We start from the raw sequence: 15,158 nt of genomic DNA on the forward strand, positions 1-15,158 counted from the left end.
CCATTCAAAAAACCCATAGACTTTACGGCGTTGGAACCGGAAGCCCTAAAATGCTAACTCGCTTCCGGGTTTTGCCTACAAAAATGCGTCATCCCTGGGGCACTCTATTCCACAGCAACTAAATACATTTATTCATTAACCATTCAGAAATGTCCAGTTGCATTCTAAAAGTTGTGTCTGACTCTGGTTCGATCAATGTAAGGTTGAACACAACTACTGACATTCGTCATTTTGGCTGTGTGAAATTTTCCAGCTTTGTTGTTCTTGAGCAACCGAAGCGTGAGCTGTTAAAGCTCCACCCTCTTCTGGAGTGGGGGCTGAGAGCAGCAGCTCATTTGCATTTAAAGGGACAAAAAGGTGTAAATTCCTGCAACTAATTTATGGTAATCTTATGCACGTAGACTCTAGGCAAATACTGATTTTTCTAAAAACTTCTAAATGGCATCACTGACCATTCCTCTGCTTGAATGAGTAATGAAATAAAGTCTGCCAGCGTAAGCAGCACGCTCTTGTGAGCCCCATTAGGAGTCTTCAATGACAGCCGTAATATCACCTCTGATTAGTCACCTCTAACTCCAACTTCATCTCCCTTCAACGAACACATTATTTTCACATTGTCAGAATCACTGTGCATATCAAATCCCTTCAAAATTGCACAGCCACATGGGGGTTGATCTCAGCGTTGACCGCTTTCAATTGCTCATTCCTGCATTTAAGTGAAAAACATTTGCTCTGGAGAAATGCCCAAACTTCCTATATTCTCAGCTACCTCCTCCTCTTCTGCCTGTCTTAATAACCTTAATCAGACCAATAACGTAATGCTTTGATGAACCGAGGCAGTCGGCTCAATTACATTTTGCTGAGGTGGCCACTTTTATAACGGAGGTGAGGGCCTGTGGTACTGCGCCCCAATCACCTGTCATCAATCAAGGAGGGAGAAATATTTGGAGATCCTTCCTAAGCTCTGACAGTTCAATGCAGCGAAGGCCAAGGTGACTCCTCTGTTTTAATTGCTTTCCACTTTTATGACTTCATGTCTCCTGTCTCATGGGGCTGTTGCTCTCGAAAGGTTCTCTTTTTTTTTTTGGTGGCATGCTGTGCCCTGCCGGATTGTTTGGTCCAGAAGGATGTCTGCTTGATGGACAGGTTGACGTTGAGTGAGTGAATTACTAGTGCAGATAGTACATCAAGGTTCTTCTGGAAAATAAAACAATTAAACTGGTAACATTTAGAGAGTTGAATTACAGATTTCAAGTTCAGTTCCTTTTTAATTGATCAAAGAACACTACATATGACTGGATGAAAATAATAATTTATTTCATTTGCAATAAATTCAAATTTTCTTAAAGGATTGATCTGGTGTGAATGTGAACAATAAATCTGGTTCAGACCCCCAAACCCCCATACACCCCCCCCCCCCCCCCCCTCCCTTTACTACCATAGTAGGAAAAATAAAAATAAATACTATGGTAGTCAATGAGGGGCAATATCTGTTTTGTTAATGACATTCTTTCAAATATCTTAATTTTGTGTTCAGCAGAACAAAGACATTCATACAGGTTTGGAACAACCTGAGTATAAGTAAATGATGACTGAATTTTCATTTTGGCTGAACTATTCCTTTAAAAGCTTCAGTCCCATTTTAGTGTAATCAGTGCGTTCTTTAAAATGTTCCTTTTTGTGTTCCACAGAAGAAAGAAACTCATACAGGTTTGAAGGTGCGTACATGATGACTATGAACTATGCCTTTAACAAATGCAACAGCCAGTCTAGTGTCTCTTTGTTCTTCTCACAGATTACTATTTTGCTCAGGTACAAAAGAGAAATATTTCTCTTTCACTTGTATCTTTCATCTTGAGTTTTTTCAAATCACTGTGTTTGACCATTCTCAGTTTTGTGCTCCTCCTCAATCCCATAATCCTTAGCTCTTTTCTCATATCTCATCACAAAGCCCAACATTCAGTTTCTTTCTGCAATTAATTGCATAGCTCCCTGCCTTGCTCCCAGTCTCTCTTTCTTTGTGGATTTGAGATGGCGAAATGAAAGGAAAAAAAAGTTTTTAAAATTTTTTTTTTTTTTCAAAATTTCCTTTCAATTAATTCCGCTCCCCCCCTTCTCGTTTCCTTCAAAATGCAATTAATTTAGTGCTGCAGTCTTGCACGATGGCTCACATTAATAGGAATTTGTGAAGTCTCTTGCTCTCAGATGATATTGCAATCAAATGTTTATGAAAATGCCACAAAGATAAGTAATTAGAAATGGATCTGTGTTGCATTGGCTTTGCCCTCTGAATGATGAAGCCTCTAGGTCATCCTATAGAATGTAAAATATGGCATTGTCATTTGAGGATGTCTCTACCAGGAGCACCTTTCAAATTACAAATTTAATTCTACTTTTGAGTTTGAATTTAAGGAAACAGAATTGAAATTAAATTCAAAGAAATTCATTTTTTCAATTCTGTTTTAAGTATTAATTAATTAATTTATTTTTTTTACTTTTTTTCTTAACATTTTAGCTGAAATGAACAGAAATACCATGCAGAATAGTACAATTAACACGTTTTAAAACACGAGGGAAAAAGATGAAAAAAGTCTTTAATATCTTGACTCACATGCTTGCTGAAGTCAGAAATCTTTGGACAAGATTTCCTTTAGCATATTTTTTACTTTTAATGCTTGCAGTGCTTGCCATGCCATGCCATTTAAAAAAAAACATGAATTTAGAGACTGCTGGATAATTAAATCCGGATTTTAAGAGCTTTTCTGTATTCACTAACAGGGCTTTCAAACATTTAACGTGCATGTGGGTGGTATAGCACAACCCCAGTTAGCAATTATTTCTACATAAATAGAATAATTTTGGCATTCACTTTGAATGAGCAGGTGGGCTAGTGGTGTCCAAAGGACCAGGTAGAGTCTTTCAACATTTCTGTGCATAAAAACATTTAGCTGACCCTTTCTTCAGAAGGAACGTGTACAGAAACCACTTAGAGCACGTGTTTTTAAAGAAGGCTTTCTTGTAAAATGTGCTTGAAACATAGAAAAGTTAAATAATAATAAATAAAAACTTTTGTGAAAAATAAACTTATTTAAGGTTATTATTTTTCTCTTATGAAAAGAAAGTATGTGCAATGCTCATGGGTTAAAAAGCAGTATTTTCTGTAAAACGGCTTTGAATATCTATTTTGAAAAGCATTACAAAAATAAATTAAAATCAAATTGAAAAGTTCAGGTACTGTTTAAAAGTTTGGTTTGGTAGAATTTTTTATGTTTTTGACAGAAATCTTTTATGCTCAGTAAGGCTGCATTTGTGTGAATAAAAGTAGAGTAAAACAGTGAAAAAGTATTACAATTTAAAATAGCTCTTTTTTTTTATTTTAATATATTTTAAAATGTAATTCATTCCTGTGATAGCAAAGCTGAATTTTCAGGCTCATTACTCCAGTCTTCAGTGTCACATGATCCTTTAGATATCATGCTGATTTGGTGCTCAAGAAACATTTCTTAGTATTAACAATATTGAAAATAGTTGTGCTGCTTAATATTTTTTTGGAAAACAATGATACTTTTATTTCATTTTTTTTTCAAGATTCTTAATGTAAATTTTTTTTTTTTTTTTTTTTTTTTGTAACAATGTAAAACTGTACTGTCAATTGAATGCATTCTTCCTGAATAAAAGTATTAATTTCTTTCCCAAATATATGTCTTACCGCACTTGAATGATACAGTATACATCTAACAGTTCAGATAATAATTAAATACTTTCTTTTAGTACAATGATTGTGTAAATGCTTTAATTATTTAACATTTATGTTGTCTTTATAATATCTCCCTTACATTTTTTTTCTACCTACAATATAAATGGGAAACATTTAAAAAACTTCTACAGTAGCAAGTCAAACCAAATCTAGATGACCCACAAACCACACTTTGAGCTGCCTTGATAAGGGCAACATTTTACAATATTTTAAGAGATAAACAAGGATTACAAAGTGTCAGAAAGGAAAACATGAGCACAGCTGTTCAGGTGTGTTCTCTGTGCCTTCGCTCTCAGAGGCTGAGGTAATTTAAACCTCTCCCACACTGGGGCTCAGTCAGGTAGGTGTGATGGACAGATTCACTGGAGATAAGACTAAGCTCTTATGCGTATGCTCCTGACCCCTTCTGAGGGCATGTCAACTTGCTGAGCTGTGCGTGAAACAGAGTTGAGAGAGAGAGAGCGAGGGAGAGATTTCAGACGGTGATCAAATTGTCTGCTTGACAAGTGGTTGCTGGGAGGGCTGTACAGACTGCTGTGAAGGTAGGACTGTGGCTGTTCACTTTTTTTGATGTCTTAATGAAGTCACCATGAAATTATACTTGACAAGTCTTATTTTTTACTGCAGTATTGCAGTATTTATTATAAATGATTCATCCATGCACATCATCACCATTATTATTATTATTTTAATGCATGTGTGCTCATAATCTTTAAAGGTGCCATCGAACGTTTTTTTACAAGATGTAATATAAGTCTAAGGTGTCCCCTGAATGTGTCTGTGAAGTTTCAGCTCAAAATACCCCATAGATTTTTTTTTTAATTCATTTTTTTACTGCCTATTTTGGGGCATCATTATAAATGAGCTGATTCAGGGCTACTGGCCCTTTAATTCTCGTGCTCCACGCCCACGGAGCTCGCGCTTGCCTTGAACAGTGCATAAAGTTTACACAGCTAATATAACCCTCAAATGGATCTTTACAAAGTGTTCATCATGCATGCACCGGATTATGTGAGTATTGTATACTGTTATATTGTTTACATTTGATTCTGAATGGATTTGAGGTGGATTTGCTCCGTGGCTAACGGCTAAATGCTACACTGTTGGAGGGATTTATAAAGAATGAAGTTGTGTTTATGAATTATACAGACTGCAAGTGTTTAAAAATGAAAATAGCTACGGCTCTTGTCTCTGTGAATACAGTAAGATACGATGGTAACTTTAACCACATTTAACAGTACATTAGCAACATGCTAACGAAACATTTAGAAAGACAATTCACAAATATCACTAAAAATATCATGTTATCATGGATCATGTCAGTTATTATTGCTCCATCTGCCATTTTCCGCTATTGTTCTTGCATACCTAGTCTGATGATTCAGCAGAGCACAGATGTTAATACTGGCTGTCCTTGTCTAATGCCTTTCATAATGTTGGGAACATGGGCTGGCATATGCAAATATTGGGGCGTACACCCCGTCTGTTGCGTAACAGTCGGTGTTATGTTGAGATTCGCCTGTTCTTCGGAGGTATTTTAAACAAATGAGATTTATATACGAAGGAGGAAACAATGGAGTTTGAGACTCACTGTACTGAACTCTTGTTATTCAACAATGCTGAGGTAAAATCAATTTTCAATTCGATGGCACCTTTAATAAAAATAACTTCCCCTCTATCTTGCAGCGACATCCCTTCTCTGATGACGTGTTTACTGGTGTGAGTGCGAGACAACCTGTCACTCACATGACATCACGGCAATAACAAACCACGATTCAACAATCCAATCAATTTCACAAGATGGAGTAGCAAAAGTTCTGTTTCATGCCTTTATTTTCCCGCCATTTTCCGGCTTTCCACGTTTTCACTGTTATACGATATAGGGGTTGCTATTACACAACTTCTGAAAGAGAAGAGACTCTCCAGATCAAAACACGGGGAACAAAAGAGCAGAAACAAGCGATAAAAGCATTGCTTATGCACGTTGTAGTCTTGGAAAACAATGAGAATCTCTCAGCTTTTTTTTCAAAATGTTGCATTCTTTTATGAAACTTATCCACATTCAAGTGTTGATAAAAAAGAATGCATGAAGCTAGAATAAAATGTTTTATTGATTTATTTATAAAGCAGAGGCTCTGTTCTTTCTTTTTATACATTGCATGTTCAGATATTCATAAAACAAAATTGGCTGGCAACTTAAAAAAAAAAAAAAAAATGCTGGCAGGGAAAGAGTTAAGCACCGGCTTCCTTTTGAAGTGTCTTGGATTAGCAGAATCTTAAAGAATCGCCTTAACGCGATTCTTTGCTTTTTGCCAGAATGACAGGAATTATAGGCCCCCTTCACAAAGGCATGTCAGTTTTGAACATGCACTATGACAGATATTTTCCTCTGACTCATTTCTGCTGTCACAAATATAGATGTGATTTTTCTTCTATAGTGACATCTATAGATTCAATTATCATGATGTCACAAAAACAACCCTATTGGTTCTAATGATCTGTTAAGAGTTATAGAATGCACATATCTGTTGTTAATATTGATACAATGTGATTTTAAAGTGGCATGTAACTAAAGCAATTGATCCATTTTCGATAAGGCAACATAAAAACCTTAAAAATGATATATTTGTTGTGAGATAAACTAATCCGGCTGACAAATTACATTATCAAACCCTTCATCTCTTTTAAATCCCGCTAGTTGCATAATATCAGTTGTTCATGGGATGTTTAGCAGGTTTCATGACTGAAAGCTTACCTGCCTTTTAAGGAGATTTCTCATTTCTCATAATTGGATGAGTGCTGTCTGCAAAAATGGATGAGACTCTGCATATTAAGCACGTCTAAGCCAGCAAGAATTACAGATGCATGCTTGAAACTGTTGAAAGTATTTTTAAAGTGTGATCAATGGTCTTTGTCTTTTAAAGGGGAAAGATCAATTTAAGAGCTTGTGGGGAAATGTTTCGCCTGGAGGAAGGAAATCAAGTCTTGATTTATTTAGTATTGTATGCACAAAAGAAAAAAGAGAAAAATCAGACAATAAATAATCAAAAATCTTCTAACTTCTTGAAGATATTTTGTTAACAGAGTATGTATACTTCTGTTCAAAAGTTTGGGGTCCTTATGATTTGTTTAAATGTTTTTGAAAGACATCTCTTGTGCTGGCTAAGGCTACATTTGTTTAATAAAAACACAATATTGTGAAATATTATAACAAATTATTATTAAAATAACTGTTTTCTATTTTAATATATTTTAAAATGTAATTTATTATTATTATTATCAATGTTGAAAACAGTTGATGCTTAATATTTTTGTGATACATTTTTTATTTATTTGAAAGTAGATGTAAAACAATTTTGTAACAATGTAAAAGTCTTTACTGTCAATTTTGATCAATTTAATGCATCTGTGCTGAATAAAAGTAATAATTTATTTCAAGAAGAAAATCTTACTGACCCCAAACTTTTGAACAGGGCTGTATATTATACAGTAATTATACAATACTGTAATTATGTCATGTTTCTGCATTCAGAATTTGATTTCCAATTTAAAACATTAATTTCATGATATATTTTGTAATTATATTTCACTTAAAATACATTTATGTTTTCTTTGTGCAACATTAGTCTGCCTAAATGTGTATATTATATATATATATGTATTGAGACTCCCTCCAAATCATTGAATTCAGGTTCCAATTACTTCCATGGCCACAGGTGTATAAAATCAAGCACCTAGGCAAGCAGACTGCTTCTACAAACATTTGTGAAAGAACGGGTCGCTCTCAGGAGCTCAGTGAATTCAAGTGCGGTACTATAATAGGTTGCCACCTGTCCATTCGTGAAATTTCCTCACTACTAAATATTCCACGGTCAAATGTTAGTGGTATGATAACAAAGTGGAAGCAATTGGGAACAACAGCAACTCAGCCACGAAGTGGTAGGCCACGTAAAATCACAGAGCGGGGTCAGCGCATTCTGAGGCTCACAGTGCGCAGAAGTCGCCAACTTTCTGCAGAGTCAATAGCTACAGACCTCTAAACTTCAAGTGGCCTTCAGATTAGCTCAAGAACAATATGTAGAGAGCTTCATGGAATGGGTTTCCATGGCCAAGCAGCTGCATCCAAGCCTTACATCACCAAGTGCAATGCAAAGCATCGGATGCAGTGGTGTAAAGCACGCTGCCACTGGACTCTAGAGCAGTGGAGACGTGTTCTCTGGAGTGACGAATCTCGCTTGAATGGTATTTGCCTGACTGCAATGTGCCAAGTGTAAAGTTTGGTGGAGGGGGATTATGGTGTGGGGTTGTTTTTCAGTGGTTGGGCTTGGACCCTTAGTTCCAGTGAAAGGAACTCTTAATGCTTCAGAATACCAAGACATTTTGGACAATTTCATGCTCCCAACTTTATGGGAACAGTTTGGGGATGGCTCCTTCCTGTTCCAACATGACTGCGCACCAGTGCACAAAGCAAGGTCCATAAAGACATGGATGAGCGAGTTTGGTGTCGAGGAACTTGACTGCCCTGCACAGAGTCCTGACTTCAACCTGGCAGAACACCTTTGGGATGAATTAGAGCGGAGACTATGAGCCAGGCCTTCTCGCCAACATCACTGTCTGACCTCACAAATGCACTTCTAGAATAATGGTCACACACTCCTAAATCTTGTGGAAAGCCTTCCCAGAAGAGTTGAAGCTGTTATAGCTGCAAAGAGTGGGGCAACTCCATATTAAACCCTACAGGTTACGAATGGAATATCATTAAAGTTCATGTGCACGTAAAGGCAGGTGTCCCAAAACTTTTGGCAATATAGTGTATATAGACAGTGGCATGCGAAAGTTTGGGAACCCCTTGCAGAATCTGTGAAATTGTGAATAATTCGAACAAAATAAGAGAGATCATAAAAAATGCATGCTATTTTTTATTTAGTACTGTCTTGAATAAAATATGTTATATAAATGATGTTTACATATAGTCCACGAGACAAAAAAAAAAAAAAAAAAGACAGAATTTATTAAAATTACCCCAGTCAAAAGTTTGGGAACCATTGGGAAAACATTTGAACAGGATGAAGATGTCCACATTTTTCTTATTTTGTTGAAATATATTTTCTTTTTTCTTTTTTATTTAGTACTGCTCTTCGGAAGCAAGAAGATACTTGCAATTTTTTTTTTACCCGGAAGACAAATTATGTACAAAAAAGTTTTCACCCCTCGGCTCTTAATGCATCGTGTTTCCTTCTGGAGCATCATTGAATGTTTGAGCCTTTTGTAATAGATGTGTTTGAGTCCCTCAGTTGTCCTCAGTGTGAAAAGATGGATCTCAAAATTATTCAGTCACTGCTGGAAAGGGTTCAAATATGCAAAAAATCCTTGAAAACTGAAGAATTTGTAGGACCTGGAGGTTTTTTCTGAAGAACACTGGGCAGTTTAACTGCTCAGGACAAACAAGGAACTCATGAACAACCATAACAAAAAAAAACACACACACACACACACACACACACACACACACACACACACACACACACACACACACACACACACACACACACACACACACACACACACACACACACACACACACACACACACACAAGAAACAGTCTTAGATCAGTCTTAGATCATGCAGATCATTCAACTTTTTTTTTTTTTTTGTATTGTGGACTTTATGTAAACATCATTTATGTAAAATATCTTACTTAAGACAGTACTAAATAAAAAATAACATGCATTTTGTATGATCTCTCTTATTTTGTGAAAATTATTCACAATGATTATTCACATGATTCTGCAAGGGGTTCCCAAAACTTTTGCATGCCAATCTGACAATGATAATGAGTTCAGAAGAACTTGTCATCTTTACACTGCAGTGGGCAGCTGAAAATGTGATCTAAGGAAGTTATATATATATATATATATATATATATATATATATATATATATATATATATATATATATATATATAAGCAATATAATATATTATTGCGTTTATACAACAGTTCGACGGCACAAGTGTGTAAATAAATAAGAACAACAACGGAGTGTCTTTAAAACCCTCTTTTGTGCAGCACTACTTCCTTCCGCCACGGATTCAAATCTCAGGTTGTAAGTTAAACCAAGCCTCCGTTACTAATTCTAAAACGTCACTTCAGAACTAGTAACGAATGAACGTTGAGTCGCTTAATTGAAACACATTGAATTTTGTACAGTATTAAGGCCAATTCACACCGCACCGACAAACGCCAACAAACACCAACAAACGCCAACGAACAAGTTGGCCGTTGGATTTAGAATTCTATGAGGAAAAACTGTCATGTTCACACTGACCAACGAGTGACGTCTGACTGGGAAAATTCCACAACTACATGTAACCACGTTAACAATATTGTCAGGCAAGTTTATTATATTAATTATATAGTATCATATATATTTTCTTTGTATTAAAGTATTGAGGCAAAACAAAAAATACATGAAATCCGAAGCGCTGTAGCCATCGATCTGATCATAACTGATATACACTGGTATACACCGGTATACGGCTGGTATACACCGGTTTTTAAACTTTTTTTTCTTTTTTTTTTTTTTAGCGCGACCCTTTTTATTAACGAGACCCATAAGCATATACAACCATGTAGCTAAACAAGCCAAAACGAATTATTAAAAACTGAAGGTAAACCTGCGTTGCTCTGATGGTGGTTAACGTTACCTCTCTCTTTCGGTGAAGTGGAGCAGCTGCTCTTGCTGAATGGCACGGATTGCACTATGGACTATTGTACCTTTTGTATATTTTTATTTTTTTAACTGTATTTTATTTTTTATAACGAACAGGCTGCGATGTCACGTTTCCAGTACTTTGTTGTGTGTGTGTGAGGCGCGGGCGTGATCAAACAGCTGTCTTAGCAGGGGACTTGCCTCATCGCTTGTGACAAAACCTCCTAACTCCATTGGATCCTCAAACTGTCAATCAAGCCTCATTAATCCGCCTCACCTCGTGAATGAAGTGCGCACGCAGTACTTTGGACATCTCCTCTGTGCAATGCAAAGGTAAATAAAAGATCTGATGTTTGAAAAAAAAATTGTAAAGCGTTTTCTTTACTCAAAAAAAACAAAACAAAAAAACATATGTTTATAAAGTTTAATGTTTTACGTATTTGAAGCGGAGAAAAGTCTGATATGTCCCGTAACGTAACGTTTATTATTATCAAATTTAATATAGCACAATTCGACTTGCTCTGGAACAAATAATAGATTAATAAGACCAAAGATTGCCGGTTCTATGTACTCAAATTGAATTATGTCTCATGTTTAACCACTATAAGTGCCAGCGGCAAATCCCCGAGGCACTGGCCGAGATGAAGCTGTTCTCGGTGGTTAAAGAAGCACTGAACGGCCGCTGACGCACTCGAGATTGCATCTCCGAAAACGTCAAAACAAATTGTAAAATAGGCGCTGTTATTAAATATGAGTCACATATTTCAGGTCTAAACAACTACATTCTCGCCTAAAAAACTATTAAAACTACAGTTCGTGGTACAAGAAGTAGTATTTGTAAAAATTAGGAGTGCTGTTATCACTGAAATATCGCATGGCTATCAACCAATCAGATTCGAGAACCAGACAGAACTGTTGTATAAATATATATATATATATATATATATATATATATATATATATAATATATATATATATATATATATATATATATATATATATATATATATATGTTTGTTCCATTTGAGACTGTTTCATTTTGAGCAAAGTTGACCTGCCAAAGTGTAGATTGAGCGAGATTTTCCCGGGCAAATGCATTTTTATCAAAAGGATGTCTGAGAGCATGATAAAGCACAGATTACACTGCACCTCCACACACTCTTCAAAAAATGACACTGCCACAACCCTCATGTCTCCCACACTCGATACCCTCCTGCATCTATTGTGCAATTAATGGTGTTTTGATGCATGACTCCATCCCTACATGTCCAGGGTCATGTGCTATAAACAGCAGGTGTCTGAGCTGCCTGCGAAGATTGATTTATTTATCTTTTTGTGGCAGAAATCTCAGGGCACATTTAGGGCAAAATTCTGTTCTTCTCTTTGCACCCAAAACCGTTTGGTTACTTCAGTTCAACTGAAATACAACAATATAGGAGAATGGAACATAAAATCTAACTTGAGATATAATCCATAAAGTGGACATTTATATTTATTTAAAGGGGTTAATTATTATATTATATTAGTCACGGAATGTTGAGATGCTGGTTAGCAGGCATGTAGGTAATTTTACACAGAATGGATCTTATTTATTAAGCTTGAAAAGTAAAACATAACTCGTTCTGTAGTTTCACAGAATGTTCCATGCAATGCGTACTTTAAATAAAATTACGGAATATAACAACCCATGCCGCAGATATCTTTAAAATTCAGCTTTTAGTGCATTCAATAAAATATTTTTCTATGTAGTTGCATACTTTACAGCACGTACAGTACTTGCAGCTTAACATAACTTGGAGTTATAGGTACAGCTGAACCACTGAACAATAAAAAAAAAAAAAAGTGGCACTTCAGTCTTAAACAGACGGCTTGTTACTCTGTCACAAATACTGTCAAAATATTCCTCTCTCTTGATGGCTGTCACTGCTCACACACAATTATCCAAATGGCAACAGCAGCACTGTAAATGATCGCAGTTAGTCTGCCACCGCTTTTACAGTTAATACATTTAGCATTGGCTAGTATGCAGGGGAGAGAGTATTTGTGTGTGACTTGAGCAGATGAGCATAAGTCATGCCCACTTGTGGCTTTGATGTGTTTTTCCATGTGAGGAGAACCATACCCTTACGCATGCCCGACTGTGGCTGTGATCAGTAACACTTTGTTAAGGTTGATTAGGAATGAATGTGCGATATAGTCAATTGTAATCAGCACTGCTCATACAGTGGCACGAATCGGGCTTCTCGGGCCTCTGACAGCCAGATCTGTTGCATGAATGCATCTAGGATGATTTAACACAGGCTGTCTGTGCAGTATCCGATCCAAACTCAATTGATCCAGAATTTGCTTCCCCTGGCAGAGTTTTAACTTATGGTTTTATACGAATGTTAAAAAACTACAAATGGCTAATTTGTATACAAAGTAAAACTCCTATTATAGATTGATTTTCACATATCAGTGCAATGCCTCAACTTAAAACGATAAAAACGATTAAAACTGTTTGCCAAAACGGATGGTTTCTTGGCACACTGAGCACTTGCAAGTGTTTTTGGACTCTACAAAGTGTTGATTTTTTTTAATGTTATTGAGCCAAGTCACATTGAGTGCCACTTTATTTCACATCAAAAGGGTCTCTTTATTGCCCTCAATGCATCAAATAGACTTAGTATGAATGTGTATAAAGGTCAAAAGTATATTTTTACAATTTTCATGAATTATTCATTCATAAATAATATTGGTTGAACCACATAAGTTAGATTTTGTGGACAAAAGTTTTTCTAATAACAATAGACTTAAAAACAAACAAACAAACAAAACAATACAATACACCTTAGACAGGGTAGATGGCATATTTAATTTTACACAGATGAAAATGAGGCTGTGAGGGATAGACTTACAGTTTTTACAATGGCATGCCCTGTATAAAGGTCCTAGATCACATGTAATACTGAGATAACACCCACCGAAGTGCAGCTCCACTTGAATTGAAAACTTTTCAATTCGCAAGCAAATGTTTTGACAGCAAACAATGACAGCAGAACAGAGAGCAAATGCATGTGCATAATGAAAACTGTTAAAAGAAAAAAAACATTTTTTTTCGTTCTGCAAAGAGTTTTGCTATCAGTTACTTTATTTTTGTAATTAAAATAGCTTTAAGAAGACTTTTTCTTTGCAATCTTTTATTTTTTAATTACAATATAATTTAACAGTGTTTGATCAAATAAAAAAAGACACAAAAGTAATTCCATAGTTACCTTCAGGAGCCTACATTATATATTATCCACTATCAGTCGACACTTGCACTAAATTAAATGAAATGAAATCATTCTCACGTTTTGGCGATTCCCAAGTGAATGTCGAGCCCTGAAAATGTTTTATGGCATTTGTCGACTGAAAGACTTTTGGAAAGATGTTTCGTCAGATGAACAAGCGATATACTGTTAACCCTTAAACATGCAAGAGTTGAAAATGATCAGCAAAAAATAATTTCATGTCACTTTTTATATCATCTGGACTGAAGTAAAACATATCCAAAGGAATTTTTGATATATTTGATATATTTTGGATTTTATGAGTTACATTGGCCTATTAAGGTATCAAATAGCCAAATTCATCAATATATCTGTTTTATTTGATGCAAAAAAAAAATGTATAGCATGTCTAAGTATCCTAAAATTGAGGCTTCCAAATGTTAAATCTTCAACCTCAGGGGCGGGCAACTTTTGGAGTTTAGCTCTATCCCTAATCAAGCATATAATGTAAACTATGAAACAACGTCTAAGTCTTTAGCTAGATTTTCCAGGTGTGTTTGATCAGGGTTGGAGCTAAACTCTGCGGGGCGGTGGCCCTCCAGGAGCAGGTTTGGCTACTCTTGTTTTACACTACCTTAAAATGAACTGTGAAACCCTGCAAGAAAATATCTAGTTAAAAATGCAAAGGTGTAGTCTAAATATAATAATATCATTTTATCATGTGAATATTAACATTTGTGCAATTTTTCAAACTCAAAATACATAGACTGGCAATATTGTGGATTAAACTTTTTCTTTTACCCTTTAATCTGGCAAATTATCTCAGGGGATACGGGTGTTTCAAAATGTGCTAAATAACAGCATGAGCGACATATGACTTAATTTTCATTTCAGCATCTTAAGATGATGTCAGAATGCCCAGCACCTTGTTTGGTTTGAGGTCAGACTGACAAAACGAGCACAGAAAATTTTAATGCGACCCACATACTCAAAACAACTCTCAACTGTAATAAGAATAACAATATTGGGTGAAAAATTCTTTCTCGTGCCTCCTACAAGAGACTGAAATGTATGTATCTTGTGGTGCACATTGCCTGTTTAAACAGTACATTCTATTGAACACACTCTACTTCTATCCCTCACAGTCTCATTTTCATTCCTGTCAAAAATTTTAAATCGAGCTACCCTAAAGCCGGGTTCACACTGTGCGATTTTGGCCAAGATTTGGCCGTCTGAGACAAATTTTGCAAATCTTAAAAGATTCCTCTGATCCTTGGCTAAAATCTGAAGTCTTTGATCTTTAGTTTGACATATTCGCCAACAGCCGATTGATGACTGTTGCGATCAAATTTTACCTCTGATGGAATTCTGGCAGTGTCAGGAGATTTGGTGCACAGTCCTGCAGTGTGACATCTCCTACGATGACTGTCAAATCATC

Source organism: Chanodichthys erythropterus, chromosome 12 (assembly GCF_024489055.1).
Source record: "Chanodichthys erythropterus isolate Z2021 chromosome 12, ASM2448905v1, whole genome shotgun sequence".
Classification (NCBI taxonomy): domain Eukaryota; kingdom Metazoa; phylum Chordata; class Actinopteri; order Cypriniformes; family Xenocyprididae; genus Chanodichthys; species Chanodichthys erythropterus.